The sequence below is a fragment of the Chinchilla lanigera genome, unplaced genomic scaffold (assembly GCF_000276665.1).
Source record: "Chinchilla lanigera isolate Chin_1 unplaced genomic scaffold, ChiLan1.0 scaffold00044, whole genome shotgun sequence".
Lineage (NCBI taxonomy): Eukaryota > Metazoa > Chordata > Mammalia > Rodentia > Chinchillidae > Chinchilla > Chinchilla lanigera.
Window position 1 is genome coordinate 610,162 of NW_004955445.1, and position 15,856 is coordinate 626,017.

Consider the following 15,856-nt stretch of genomic DNA (forward strand, 5'->3'; position numbering starts at 1 on the left):
CGGCACAGCCGGCGGTCTGGGTAGGCGAGAGGTGGGGCTTGGTGGAGGGGCGGGACCGCGGGGCTTCCGCGCCCGGACTCACGGGCGGCGCTGAGGGAACGCCCCCAGCCGACCTAGGATCCCCGACTGGAGGCGGGCTGGGGGCTTCCGCTCGGCCCGGAAGAGTCCCACTGGCCCGGCACCCTTGGTCCTACCTTGCTGCGGCTTCCGGTACTGCCAGTACCTGAGAGTTGGGCACAGGTGTGTCAGGGACAGTGTCTAGTGCCCAGGAAAGTGTGGTTAAGTTTCTTTTATTGTTGGCAGGAGGTACCCAGTGCAGGGTAAAATAGAATTGCTAACGTGTGGTTTAGTGGCCGAGGGGCCTCAAGGCAGAAGGGCCCGGAGCCCACCGAAGTCATGATTCGGCCCTGGAAAAGGGTCTACCTGAGGCCCCTGCTGAGGGCAGCTGAGATGGGGGTGGGGGTGGGGTTTGTTTTATTTTGTTTTGTTGGGGAGGGTGAGGGTAGTAGTGGAGATTAAACCCATGGCCTTGCACATCTCCAGCCCTGTCTGTTTCTTTAAAATTTTCAGATAGCGTCTCATGAAGTCACTAATTGCTCAGGCTCCTGGAGCTTGTGCTCCTCCCGCCCCTGAGATGGTGCTTTTATGCCCGAAGCCCCCTGGCTCCTAGCAAGCGGCCAAGAATGATGGCCAGGGAGGACGAGGGTGAGTTTGGGGCAGAGTTCAACACCATCTGCTGTGGGTGATTGAAAGGTAAGACTGTGCCCCTGAGGAAGGCCCTCAAGAACCCCGGAGTGCGAGCAACACCCTACCCAGGGTGTAAGGGGCTCTGGGCTTCCAGGCACTCCTTCCTTCACGGGCTCCACAAAAGGTCATTGAGTGTCTCCTCAGTGCCTGACACTCCGCTACTCCCTGGAGCTCCATGGTGAATAAATAGGTCACGGTCCTTACTCTGGAGGAACCTACATTTCATGGAGGGAGCTGAAAAGGAAGGGAAGTAATGACAGGAGGCCACAAGCGCTAGTGCTATTGATGGACATGTAGGCCACTTTCGAGATTTAGCTATTGTGAATGATACTGCTATAAACATGGGTGTGCGTAGCTCACTGTGATATGATGTCTTTAATTCTTTCAGGAAGATACGGTAAGAGGGGAATGGCTGGGTTGAGTGGAATTTCTTTTTTTTATCATTTTTTTTACGGAATCTCCATACTGGTTTCCATAATGGTTGACTAGTTTACATTCAATAAAGAAGAAGGGTCCCCCACCCAGCCTCACCAGCATTTGGTGTTACCTGATTTCGTGATGGTAGACATTCTTTCTGGAGTAAAGTGGAATCTCAGTGTTGTTTTAATTGCATTTGTCTAATTGCCAAAGATGGTGAGCAGTTTTCATATATTTATTGGGCGTTTGTATTTTTTCTAGAAGTGTCTGTTTATTTCAGTTGCCCTCTTTTGCTTGGGTCTTTGATTTGGGGGGTGTCTAGTTTTTTTAATTGTTTACATATTCTAGATAACTAGTTCTTTGTCAAAGGAATGGATGACATAAATTTCTTCCCATTCTGTAGGTTGTCTCTTCCTTCTATTGGTTGTTTCCTTTATTACTGCGCAGCAACTTTTTAATTTAATATAGTACCAATCGTTGACATTTGGTGTTGTCTCTTGTGCAATTCGGATTCTGTTCAGAAAGTCCTTGCCTACACCCATGTCTTCAAGAGTTTTACCTATTTTATCTTCCAACTGGTTAAAAGTTTTTAATATTTAGATCTTTAATCCATTTTGATTTCAGTTTAGTACAGGTGAGAGATACAAGTCAAAATTCCATTTTACACATGTGGCTAGCCTGTTTTCCCAGCACCATTTGTTAAAGAGGCTGTCTTTCTTCCAGTGTAAGTTTTTTGGCCCCTTTGTCAAAGATCAAGAAGCTAAATGTGCTTGGAGTTGCTTCTGCATCCTCTGTTCCGTTCATTGATTCATATCTTTCTGTTTCCTAGTACCATGCTGGTTTTTTTGTTATTTTTTGTACTAGGAATCGAACTCAGGATCTTGTGCTTGCCAGGCAGGCACGTGTGCCACTGAAATGTATTTCTGGCCCCACCATGCTGGTTTTATCACTGTAGTTTTGTAGTAAAACTTGAAGTGCGAAATTGTGATGCCCCCTGCCTTGCTCTTGTTGCCCAGGATTGCTTTTGCTATTCTGGGTCTCTTCTGGTTCCATATGAATTTTAGAATTGTTTTCACTTGCTCTGTGAAGAATGCTCTTGACATTTTGATTGGGATTGCATTAAATCTGTTTATCAGTTTTGGAAATATGGCCATTTTGACTATATTGGTTCTGTTTTCTGAGGAATAGAAGATATCTTTCCTTTTTCTGATGTCCTTTTTGATCTCCTTTTTCAGAGTACTGTAGTTTTCACTGTATGGGGGTCTTTCATTTCATTGGTTAGGTTAACTTTTCAATATTTAATTTTTCTTGATGCTTGTAAAAGGTATTGTTTCCCTGATTTCTTTCTTGGTGAGTTTATTATTGGTGTGCAGGAAAACTTGATTTTTGTGTGTTGACTTTGTACCCTGCTACATTGCTGAACTTGGTTATTAATTCTAGGAGTCTATTGGTGGAATTTTTGGAATCTTCTGTTAGAGTATCGTGTCATCTGCAAATAATGATAATTTGACGTCTTCCTTTCCTATCCATATCTGTTTTATTTTTTCCTCTTTCCTGATTGTTTTTATGTTTCAAGAACTATATCAAACAGTAGTAGTTACAGTAGGTAGTCTTGTATAGAAAGCTCTTCCCAGACCTGTCAAGGTTCGGTGTACATTTGTAATCCGAGGGAAAGTTGTTGGAATTCCAATAAATTAATTCCAATCCACCACTTCGAGTGTGACCCATAGTGAGAACAAATACACTAAGGCATTTTTGTAGTTGTGGGGAGCCAAGGGGGTCCTAAGTCCAGCCAGAACAATGGCTAATGGGAACAAAGTCCTCAATCCAGGACCAAACCAGAGTTTTATTAATTTGTAAAGAGGGGCATGGCTCAGGTATGGGTGACTGAGAGAAAGACGAGAAGTATGTGTGTCTTGTGAGCTAGGGTAGGTAGGAGGCCTGCAATATGCAGAAAGAGAAATAGGTAGAAAGCAATCTGCATATCACTGATTGAGTAAGTATCTCATGTGTAGGGATCAGTGCTTTGGCTCTGATACATAATTTTCATGCCCTGAGACATCATAGATTCTTTCTGGAGCCTCCGTCTCAGCCAACATCACTCAGCCTAGCTCATGCATACTACTTGGGAGCTATAGGCGGGGCATTACTAACCTGTCATTGCTTTAAAGACTACACATCAGCACCTCGCTAGACCCATTTGCATTGCTTAAAGCTAATTGAGAGGATGAAAAATATCCTAGCCTGTTCTGTACATATCAGTACACAGCAGTAGGGCCAAATGCTGTTCTTTCAAGGGGAGCTGTCCTCCACAGTCTTGTCTTGTTCCTGATTTTAGAGGGAAAACTTTCAGCTTCTTCCCATTTAATACAATGTTGGGTATTGGTTTGTCATAGATGGCGTTTATCAGATTACCTGTTTGCTTCAGGATTTTTATTTTGAATGGACATTAGAGTTTGTCAAAAGTCTTTTATGTGTCAGTTGAGACAATCATGTGATTTTTGTCCTTGTTTCTATTTATGTGATGTGTTACACTTACTGATTTGCATATGTTGAATCATCCCTGGATCCCTGGGATGAGTCCTACTTGGTCATTGATAATCCGTTGCATCCCATTTGCCATATCTTGTTGAGGATCTTTGGGTCAATTAAAGAGATTGCCCTGTAGTTCTCTTTTTTGGTTTGGTCCTTTTCTGGTTTTGGAGTCAGGGTAATGTTAGCTTCTAGGACTGACTTTGAGAGTACTCCTTCCTTTTTGATTTCATTAAAGAGTTTGAGGACTATTGGCATTAGATCTTCCCTAAAGTTTTGAACAGTGAATCCATCAGGACATGGGCTTTTCTTACTTGGTAGTTTTTGTTATTATCTCTGTAATCTCATTACCTAGTATTGGATTAATTCAGGGTTTTTATGTCTTTTTGGTTCAGCTTTGGTACATGGCTCATAAATAGCTAGTAATCTATCCATTTCTTCTGAATTCTTCATTTTATTAGCGTATAGGTTCTCAAAGTAATTACTAATAATCTTCTGGATTTCAGCAGAGTTTATTGTGGTTTTGCCTCTTCCATTTCTAATTGGATTGATTTGAGTCTTCTTAAGGATAACTAAGGATATATGTATTTTGCGTATTCTTTCCAAGAACCAGCTCTTCAATTCATTAATTCTTTGTATTTTTTAGTCAGCTTAATTAATGTCTGCTCTGATCTTGATAATTTTCTTCCTTGTACTAGCTTTGGATTGGATTGCTCTTGTTTTTCTAGGACCTTGAGGTGCATCATTAGGTTATTGATTTGGGCTTGCTCTGTTTTTCTGATGTGGGCATTTGTAGGTATAAACTTCCCTCTTGTAACTGCTTTCTTTGTGTCTGATAGATTCTGATATGTTGCAGTTGCATTATCATTTGTCTAATTTCTTCCGTGAATTCTTTTGTGACCCATTGATTATTTAAGAGAGTATTTTTTAAATTTCCATTTGCATAATTTCTGTCATTTCTTTTGCCATTGATTTTTAGTCTCATTACACTATGATATGATAAGATGCATGGGATAATTTTGATTCTTTTGCAGTTACTTAAGCAAGCATGTTTTATGGGCTAGCATGTGTGTTCTGTTTTTGAGAAAGTCCTATGTGCTGCTGAGAATAATTTATATTTTGGTGTTGCTGGGTGGAATAATCTGTGGATATCTATTAAGTGCATTTGTTTGAAGTTTTGGTTCAACTCTGATGTATCTTTGTTGATTTCTTGTCTAGTTAATTTATTTTATTTATGACAGTGAGTCTCGGAGTCCCCCATTGTAATTGTGTTGATGTTTATCTGATTTTTTTATGTCTAGTGGTGTTTGTTTTATGAAGTTGGGTATGCTGGTGTTTAGTGCATATATGTTTGTAATTGTCATCTCTTCCTATTGAATTGTTCCCTTAACCAGTATGTAATGACCTTCTTTGTCTGTTGTGATCAACTTTGGCTTGAAATCTACTTTGTCTAAAATTAGGAGAACTAGTCCTGCTTTTTTTCTTGGTTCTCATTGCGTGGAATTTGTTTTTTAATCCTTTGATTTTTTTTAATCTTTGCATTTCCTTTTGGATTAAATATGTTTCTTATATGCTGTATATTGTTGGGTTTTGTTTTTTGATCCATTCTGTTAATCTGTGTCTTTTGATTGGGGAATTCAGACCATTCACATTGAGAGTTATTGAAAGTTACTGATTCATCCTGTCATTGCATTATTTTGCTTCTGATCACCACTTCACCATTTTCTTTTTCCCTTATTTTTAATTTCTTTTACCTTTAGTGTTTTATTTATTATTTTTTAGTTTAAAGAGAATAAAAAATAATAAAAATGATACAGAATTTCAAAACAAGATGTTAGGAAATTAACAATGGTTATTATATTGCATATTGTTATCTTTAAAGTAGTTGCTTAACTGCAGTGAAGGAGGGGAGAGGAAAAAAAAGAAGAAAGAGGAAAAGAATATGTATACACAGGATAGCTAGGATAATTGTACTACTAGTATTTTGGTTTATTGAAAGGAACTGTTAATGTGTAATTGTTTGATCAGTCTTGCACACTTATATCTGGTTATATGTGCAACCATTTTGAAGATGACATTGTGTAATATAACAACCATTGTTAATATCCTATCACCATGTTTTGAAATTCTGTATCATTTTTATTGTTCTCTATGCTGTTTTGTTTATGTATTTGTTTTTGTTATTTTGGGTATTTTTTTCTTTAAAATGAAAAACAATTTATGTGTATATACAAGAATAGCTGGGATAGGTGTATTGCTGATGTCTGTGGTTTATTGAAAGGAACAGTCAATGCTTAAAATTTTCTTTCTTATTGACCAATTTCGCACACTTGAATCTGGTAATCAGAATGACTGATCTGAAAACGGCAATATGTAGTATAGGAACCATTGTTGAACTCCTACCATCTTGTATGGTGAAGCTCTGCATCATTTCATTTTTTTTATTATTATTACTTGTTACTGTCTCTGATTGCTTGATCACTCTTACATTCTTAGGTCTGGTGGACTGAGCAACTTCATTGAAGATAACAGTATGTAATGTAGCAACCATTGTTAATTTCTATCATTTTGTTTTGCGATCATGTATTTGTTGTTTTTGTGTTGTTTTGATTTTGTCTTCATTATTTTGTTAGTTTTTTAAATTTTTAAAATAAAAATAGTTGCTCAGATTACCAGATATAGGCATGCAGAGTTGATCGAACAATATAAGCCCTAATAGTTCCTTTCAATGAACTAATAGAAATTAGTAGTACAGTTATCTTAGCTACCTTGTGTGTATATATATATTTTTTTCTTCCCTTCTTTTTTCCTTTCCCCCATCCCAATTGTTCTTTTCTTTTGAGCAGTTTCTTTCCCTTTCACAGTATCTGTTGTACCTTTTGGATCTTATTTATGCTTTCAATTTCTTACATTAGGGAGACAATATGATGTTTACATATGCAAATCTGATTTATTTCACTTAGGAGTATGGCCTGTAGTTGCATCCATTATTTTTAATTTTTGAGACAGGGTCTCACTATGTTGCCCAGGTTGGCTTCAAACAAGAGCTCCTCCTGCCTCAGCCTCCTGAGTTGCTGGTTTTACAGGCATATATCACCATGCTGGGCTGCTTTAATACATTCGTGTGCTGAATCCAAGTAGTCCTTGCTTAATAAAACATACTTCCTACCAAGTTAATTTGGACATTCTAAACAAAACTTTTTAAAAACAACAGTTCAACAAAATCTCAGGAGGTGAGACCTTTAGATGCACTTATTCTTAATCTTTGCAATTTACAGACTACGTATTAGTTATTTTGATAAAATGAAATGTCTGGATTTTGTTGTTTTCTTTGAGGATCAGACAATGCAGACATGCCTGCGTTTTCTAGGCTCTTTAGCTAAGCAGGATCTGAGGGGAGTGAATGAGAAGGAGAGAGTCAAATCAAGAGGCCTTAACTAAGAGCTCACTGCCGAGAAGGGGCCGCAGCTGCTTCGTGAGATTGGGCCAAAATGCAGAGGATGTGGCGGGCTTGCAGGTGGGGAGGAGAGCAAGGAGCAGAGGCTGAATGGATTTTTCTGAGTAGTGTAGCCCCTGAGTGTGGGGCCAGCCCACTGCGGAGACAGGGAGCCTGACAGGAGGGCAGATTTCTGCCCGGGAAAACAGTGACAGCACATTTGAGACACGTGGAATTGGAGGTGCCACAGAACCCACGTGAAGATGTCTCACAGGAGGTTGGAGGCGGAAGTTTGTATTCTGGATTCAATGGATTCAGCTTGAGCTTCAATTCACGAGATTAAAGTGTATTAAATTACTGAGTAGCCCTGCTGTTGACTTATTTCAGGGTGCGTTTTCATTTGCTTTCTGAAAATGTTGGAAAGAATAGATGGCTGTTAAACTCCTGCTATTTCTCCTCTTGGATTTTTTTTAAACAGTTCCTGAACTGAAAGCAGATAAATTTATATATATATAATTGTGCCTATAGAATCAAGGATTATTTAACTTACTTCTTCCTCAACCAAAAGGTTACTTATTATTGAAAGATGCATGAACTGCCCATAATGAAAGCGTTAAGCCCAGTGTTTAAGTCACAATGATTTAGAATAATTGGAACTACAGGTCTTGCCTCCTGAGATATTGTTGACCTGTTGTTTTTGAAAAGTATTGTGCAGAATGTCCAGATTAATTTAGGGGGGTGGGGTGGGGAACAAAGCTGTACACCTCAGGTAAGCCAGGGAGCAAAGATAAAGGTATAGAACCAGGGAGAAAGCGGCTGGAGACAAGAAATAGGCCCCAAGGTCAGAACCCCAATTTCCACTCCCTTCAAGTATGCCCTACTTCCTGTTTGTATCACCTCCCAATAATGTCATCAGATTATAATCTCATTAGTGGGTTTATCCCCTGATGAAGTTAGTGCCTTCTCTTTCTAGTCCCTTTCCAAAAGCCCATCTACTGAAACACATGAGCTTTGCGGGGGGACATTTTAGACCGAAAACATAATATTGCTCAGCCAGGGATATAGTATATATAGTCCTAATGGCAAAGAAAAAGGATGTCTCTAATGATAGGAAAAGTAGGGAACTCAAAGAGGAGTTAAGAAGAGTCTTTCCACTGGGAATGGTGGTGCATGTCTGTAATACCAGCACTGTGAAAGGCTGAGGCAGGAGGCTGGCAAGTTTGAGGCCAGCCCAGGCCACTGAATGACTTAACAAGACTGTCTCAAAATTAAAAAGGGTTGAGGATATAGCTTGGGGTGGAAACCCTGGATTCAATCCCCAGTAGCACATGTACGTATGCGCTACACACACACACACACACACACACTCACACGCACACATGCCTTTGCAAGGAAATCATGTTTACATGGAGACTTAAGACTTGAACTCAGAGGACAAAGAATAGGGCATAATGGAAAAAATAAAAGGTGACAGTACAGTAAAATGGCCATAGTAGAGATATCACTTCATAGCAGTGCTGCCATGTTTTCCATGTCTTAAGAACACTTCCGATCTCACAGTTTCTGACACAGACATGACACTACCGACCTTAAGTATGACCTTTCCTTGGTTTCTTCTTACCTCATCAGCTGTCCCTTCTCAGACTGCTCTTTTCATTGTCCCTCTGCCTCTTCAGATATTGCAGTTCCTAGGACTTGGATAGTGACCTCTTCTCTACTTGCGTTCTCTTCCTATGGGACCTCATTCCCACATCTTCTGAGCCATCTAATCCTGAGAACTCTCAGCTTTGTGTCTCTAGCCCTCATGTCTTCTCTGATGTCCAAGCTTGAGTATTCAATTGAATTGACTGCCTTTTAACCCTATTGTTATGGCTCCGATGGGCATTTGACATGTCCATGAGCACGTTGTGCTTGATCCTTCTGTTCTCTTCCCTCTTGGATGGTCATGGGACCATTAGCACCATGCTTACCGATGTCAGACACCTGGAAATCATCCTGCACTTCTGCTCCCCCTTCACTTCTATCCAACCCAAAGGCACATCTGATCCACTTGGAAAATACTTCAAATCTGTCCACTTGTCTTCGTCTTTACCACCACAGTGTTAATCTAAGTTCCTATCAGCTCTCACCTGGGCAACTGAAGTAGTTCCAGCTGCTCTGACTCATTAACCCTTATTCTATAACAGTCCATTCTTCAAAGAGTAGCAGCGTAGTTCACAGAGTATAGTATGAGGTTTTTATTTCTCCACTCTTAAAGAGATGGTGGTTCATTTCCCTCCCCTTGAATGTGAGTTGCTGAACTTAGTTCACTTCTTATGAGTGAAATAAAGCAGAAACCTTGGAAGACTACATAGGCTGGGTCATAAAAAAGACATCAGATCTCTATCTTGCCCATACTGTCTCTTGGATCACTCACTTTGTAGGAGGGAAGATGCCAAGTTCTGAGCAACCCTATGGAGAAGCCACTTTCTTTAGCAGCTAAATAAATAAGCAAAGGTGGAATCTCCACCCCGGTCCCACTCGCAGCTGACCTCCTGTGTGCAACTTCATGAGAGAACCTGAATCAGAACCATCCAGGTAAGCTGATTCAAAATTTCTGGCCAACAGAAAAAATTATGACATAACTTGTTGTTTTAAGCATACACATTTGGGGTAATTTCTTATGCATCAATAATTATTTAATATGTGTATCCAAAGCACTCATTTAAAACACAGACAAGATCATGGCCCTCCTTTGCTTGATGTGTCTCAGTGGCTTCCTGTTTCAACTGAAAAAAGCAAATCATTTTCTTTCGTTTGGCATGATGGCATTGAAGCCAACATAGTCTGCCCCCCCACCAAATGAGCAGTAATGTTGGGTACAACTAACAAAAATAGACACTTTAGACCTCTGGAAACAGAACAAAAGCTTCTCATAAACTGAGAAGTTTATTAGCCAAGATTACTGAACTTTAAGTATGAACAACATAAATCTGTGACATTTTTGCCTAGTATTCTCCGATTTTTGAAGGCAAAAAGAGACATGTGATTAGTAAATGACTTCTCATCCAAAACGATGGAGGCCAAAGGCAGGGGAGGGACATATTTAGCTATAAGAAAGTAAACTGTCAACCAGAAACAGTATATCCTTTAAATATAAAAAAATTGAAATTAAGACACTTTCAGATAAAGACAGAGGATTTGTTGCTCATAGACTTGCTTTATAAAAAATACTAAAGGAAATCCTTTAAGCTGAGAGTAATACTACACAGTAACTGCAGTTCATAGGGAGAAATTGAATACCAGAAATGACAGCTACACAAGTCCCTATATACTACTTTTTCTGTTTTAAAGTCGTGTATGATATATATGGTATAAGCAATAATTATAACATTATATTGTATTTGTAATATCAAAAGGTGGGGAGGAAAAATGAGATATATTGAAGCAAGGATTCTATATTTTACTGAAATTAAGTTACTGTTACTCTGAAACAGATTTGCTAAATTAATATGTATATATAATCTCTAGAGCAATCACTAATGAAAAACTCAAAAGATAGTAAAAAAATTAACAGATAAAGTGGTTTGTGAAAGCACATGTAACGTAAAATAAAGTAGAACAAAGAAGACATGAGACAAATCGAAAGCAAATAGCAAAGTGGAAACATAAATCCAAACATGTCAGGAACTTTATTCAATGAAAATAGACTACATAGCCCAAAAGACAGAGATAGACTGAAAGAAAAACAGAACAATCTGCTGTCTATAATGAATATACTATAGATTCAAAGACACAAATAAGTTGAAAGCAAAACACTGGAGAAAATATACATGTAAACAGTAACCATGAAAGTTGGAGTTTCTATACCAATACTAGGCAAAACAGAGTTTAAAACTTTAGAGACAAATAATTATGATAAATGAGTCAAACATATAGTAGATATAATAATTAGGAGTGTCTATATATATCAGGCTGTATTGATTAACTCAAAGTATCTGAAGCAAAAAATTTATTGAATTGAAAGGGATATGGGCAATTTAACAATAACACTTAAATATTTCAATACCTCACTCTCAACAGTTGATAAACAACTAAACAGCAAAACTCAGCCATGGTAGGATGGTAAAATGATGCAACCTCTGTGGCAGTCCCTCCAAAAAATTAAAAACAGAACTACCATATGATCCGACTATCCCATTTGTAGGAATATATCCAGAAAAATTTGGAGCAAGGTCTTCATGTCCATAGCAGCACTAGTCACAACTCAAGAGGTGGAAACAACCCAAATGTCTATCAGTGGATGAACTGATAAATAAAACATGGTATGTGCATGCAAGGGAATATTATCAGCCTTAAAAAGGAAGAAAATTCTGGCACCTGCTACATGAACAGGAACCTTGAGAAAATTATGCTAAGCGAAATAAGCGAGTCCTAAAGACAAATACTGTGTCATTCCACATAAACAGGGTTTAATCTTTGAATTGAATTAATGGAAAGAGAAAGTAGGATGGTGATTATTCTTCAGAAAGCAGAAGAGAGGCAACTTCTTGTTTAATGGTTTTGCAAGATGGAAAAGTTCTGGAGATCTGTATCACAATAATTAAAAATACTTAACGCTGCTTAAAACTTCAAAATGATGAATATGATAAATTTTATTTCATGTGGGTTTTCTTTACCACATTAAAAAAGTCAATAGAGGCTTGAACATCAGCCAACTAGACTGGACATTTCTAGAAAACTCCACCCAAAAAACTAAAAATATGAATGTATTCTTTTCAAAGGCATATAGGTCATTCTCTAGGATTGATTATAAGAGGAATCACAAAGCAAGACTCAACTTTAAAGACAAACCATATAAAATATATTCTTTGGTCATATTTGAATAAAAATGGAGATCTACAAAAGAAACCTCAGAAAACCCCAAATATAAATTAAACCACATATTTCTAAGTAACCTATGAACCAAAGAACAAATGACAAGAGAAGCTAAACCTATTGTAAACAAAATTAAAGCAAAAACACAACCTAAGAAAATGTGTGGGGCATAGCTACCGTAGTGATTGAAAGAGAAGTTACAGCTGCAGATTACTATGTTTGTGACAGAAAAAAGGTCTCAAATCAAAACCCAAGGCTACCACTTCAAGAAAGTTGAAAAGGAATGCAGAAAACTAAATCCAGCAAAATAAGAAGGATCAAAGGCTATGACAGAGTGGAATTTGTTCCAGGAATTCAGGTTGGTTTAGCATCCAAAAGTAAATTAATGTGTTAGTGACACACAGGACACACCTTTGCATATAGTCCTTTCAGTAGGCACTTTACATGCATATGAAGACTCAGAAAGATGAATTAGTGAAAGAAAGTTGCGTCCTTGAAGCATGGACTGGAGTTGGCAACTCAGGTCTATTGAATAGAATAAAAAAGAAGTCACAATACATGACTTTGGAGATGAGGTTGTGGAAGGCACTGTGGCTTCCCTCGTTCTCTTTGGGGAGACCCAGCTACCCATGAAGCACACATGGGAAGCAGTTGCAGCGTCCTGCCAGCAGCCTTGCATGGGGGTCGTCTTGCGGGTGGATCCTTCAGCCCTGGTCAGGCTTTCAGGTGATGGAGTTATAGCTCAAATGTCTATATTCCTACATTCTTTTCTAGTTGGACTGTTCTTGTCATCTGAGAACTGTGAAAAGGTGAGATTAGTGAAGACAAAACCCTCAGTGGGCACCTCTGCAATCCTTCACTCCACCCTTCCCATGCACACTAAGGGCAAGCCACATGCAGACCAAGGCAGGAGCTGAAAGTAGAATTTTCTGTGAAACTGTTGTGGACAAGATGAAATTTTCAGGGTGATAGAACAAGAAGGAGCATCAGCCAGGGTTGGCGACTGCTGGTCCTGTACTGCAGAGCTTTCCTGTCCCTGGCCCCTGCGTGGGTCATGGGCCATACATTGTTGTCACTGTCACATGTCACGATGTTAAGAAGTTGGGGCTGAGCTTCATTGTACTGGTCTTTCCAGCCCCAACTTGCTGGAATCTGTCCTGGGTACTTGGTGTAGTCTCTCAACAGGCCTGCCACGGCATTTTCATTTTTCTTACTATTTCTGACCTCTAGCTTGTTTTGGTGATGTTACTAAGTTCCTTTATCAAGTTTGTGGAAGTCCGTTTCTGGAGATTCTCACTTTAAACTTTATTTTTATTTTGCAGTGCTGGGGAGTGAATCCAGGGCCTTGTGGATGGATGCCAGGCAAGTAAGTGGTCTGCCACTGAGCGACACACTCCTAGCCCTTATTTTTATTTTGGACATTTTGAAACATATAGAAAAGTAACAGTAATAAAGCTTCATGAATTATCAATTCTGCCAGTCTTAGGTGATCATATCCATGTAGTACTAGTTATCCCACATTCATAATTATTTTGATGTAAATTTCTGTCATCAAATATTTTTATCTTAAAATATGTCAAGTAATTATTGAAAAACACTAACCATGGTACATTATAAGTGTCACATGTTAGGGTTTGTGTCTAGTTGTCCCCCCAAAGCCTTGTACAATCATGGGGGTAGGCTTATTGGGTTGTGATTGATTTATGGTCGAATGCTGAGATTATAGGTGTGAGTGCTATACCGCCCTGAGGCAGGTGGCTTGCATACAACATAAGGGAGGTAAAGAGGCTTGCTCCTGCACCTCCCTTTTTGCTTTTGTTTATTTTGCTGTTTTCCGTAACCAAGAACTGTTGCCCTCTGCCATGTGCCACTCTGCCTTGGAGCGAGCTGAATATGGACTGAAACCTCCACAGAGCGTGTGTTAAATAAACTTTTCCTTAATTCTGGGTGTTCGGTATTTTGTCCCATCAATGAGAGAAAAGTAACTAAGACAATGCATAACTATTACATATATTGATTGTGGTATGATATCTAAAATAATAACTTCTTAGTATCATCAGATATCTATCAGCATTTCATTTCTCTCATTTTCTTCAATGTTTATCTCGTCACTGTTCTTTGGACTGGGTAATTTCTGTTGTTCTTTCTTCTACTGTCTCTAATATATGACTGAGCCCTTCTGGTAAAATTCTAATTTCAGTTGTTGTACTTTGGAACCCCCCAAATGTTTCCCCTCAAATGCATGCCCCCCAAATAGTTTCCATTTCTCTACTGTTTATCCATTTATGTCATTTTTTCCTTTAATTCTTTTACATCTTTCTCATGTCTTTTGGAAGTATTTTTCTGTTAAATCCAACATCTGATTTCAATCATGTTCATTTTTGCTGACTGTCTTGTTTTCTGTTTTGTTTCTGATGGCGGGTAGGGGACATATCTGATAATTCTTGATGGAATATTGGACATTATAAATAATACAGTGTGGACTCTGAATCCTGTTGTGTTTTTCTGAGGACCGCTGCCTTGTTCCAATAGGTAATTAAGTTGCCTGGATTCAATCTGGAAAGTTTTCCTTCCCTGTTTCCTCCCCTCACTGCTGCTTTTCAGCTTGGTCCCTGGGGGTCTTCCCTGAGCCATCTTAATTTAGTCATCAGCAAAGCACCTTTCTGTTGCTTCTTGATTCTGCAGGTTTCCACCTAATTTCTAGTTGCTGTGCAGGCTTCAGGATCTGTGCATGATATTTCATTCTTGTATGACTTAAGGTTTTGTCTCCCAACATGTGTGTATTTGGGCAATGCACTTAGAAGGAAAAAAAAGGACAAAAAGCAAACTCACAAATCTCACCTTCTGCACCTCTGGCAAGAGCAGATTCTTCCGTGGTCTCTGCTTCCTGTTCCACCAAGACCTTCAGGTTTCCCCTGCATGTGTGTGGGTTATCTGTCAGCCAGGGAATCAGGCAGAGTATATTCAGAATTCAGGTCTTTCTCCTTTGTAATTCTTCCCGTCACAGAATTTCCTATTAAGACTTCCATCTGCTTTCCCTGCTTGATACTAACTCTGATTGATGATATCTTGAGTTGGTCGGACTGTGCTTTCATTGCAGATTTTGGTGGCTGGTAAGCCACTGCCGCCCCAACTCCACAGCTACCTGTTGTGTTTTATATTAAACCTTCCTCCAATTTTTGACTGGTTCTGTACATTTTCAGTACCTTTAAGTACTCAATTCTATCTAATTTCTGAATGTGTTACATATGGGAGAATTTATGTGACCTCTTTGCCCGCCGTCTCACCTCATTCTCTGTCGTAGCATCGATACTTCTTCCTGCAATTGATTCTTAGGTTCATTGGTTTCTACTCTCTAGAAGATCTTTCTCCTTGATTTGTTTATATACCTGTGAGGAATCATTGTCATTATTATGAATTTCAGTCATCAAATCATCCCAGATTTTGGCAAAGGGGAACGCCCCTTCAAGCTAATTCCTGTTTCCTTCAGAAAATTTCCACCTGTTTTGAGCTTGTCTTTTTTTTTTTTTTGAGACAGGGTCTCGCTGTGTAGTTCAGGCTGGCCTGGACTCACCATGTAGCCCAAGCTGGCCTTGAACTTGCAGAAAGCCTCTTGCTTCAGTATCCCAAGTGGACTTTGTCTTTATATTCGGACAAAGTGCTCCAAGCTCCTTGTACTGGTCCAAGTGTCATTTCCCTAAGGAGCACTATTTTTTTGTGGGAGGGTTGAGAATAGTATGTAAGAACTAAGAAATGATCACTAGGTTTGCTTATCAGTACTGGGCTCTTCCAACATCTGGACTCATACATGTAATTATGAATTACATAGATAGAAAATGTAAAATGTTATATATGATATGTATTTAC

At 39.1% G+C, this 15,856-nt stretch overlaps 1 long non-coding RNA gene across 2 annotated transcripts in view; it reads left to right on the forward strand.

The window, feature by feature from the left end:
- Positions 1 to 31: 31 nt before the first annotated feature.
- Positions 32 to 15,856, forward strand: part of LOC102020062 — a 58,245-nt gene continuing 42,420 nt past the window's right edge. The window contains exons 1-4 of one of the 2 annotated variants that reach the window (XR_262284.1): positions 32 to 240; positions 571 to 753; positions 9,556 to 9,709; positions 13,312 to 13,355. This is a non-coding gene — a long non-coding RNA (uncharacterized LOC102020062). The remainder of the gene's footprint in view (positions 241 to 570; positions 754 to 9,555; positions 9,710 to 13,311; positions 13,356 to 15,856) is intronic. The other variant, XR_262285.1, reaches the window with a different exon arrangement.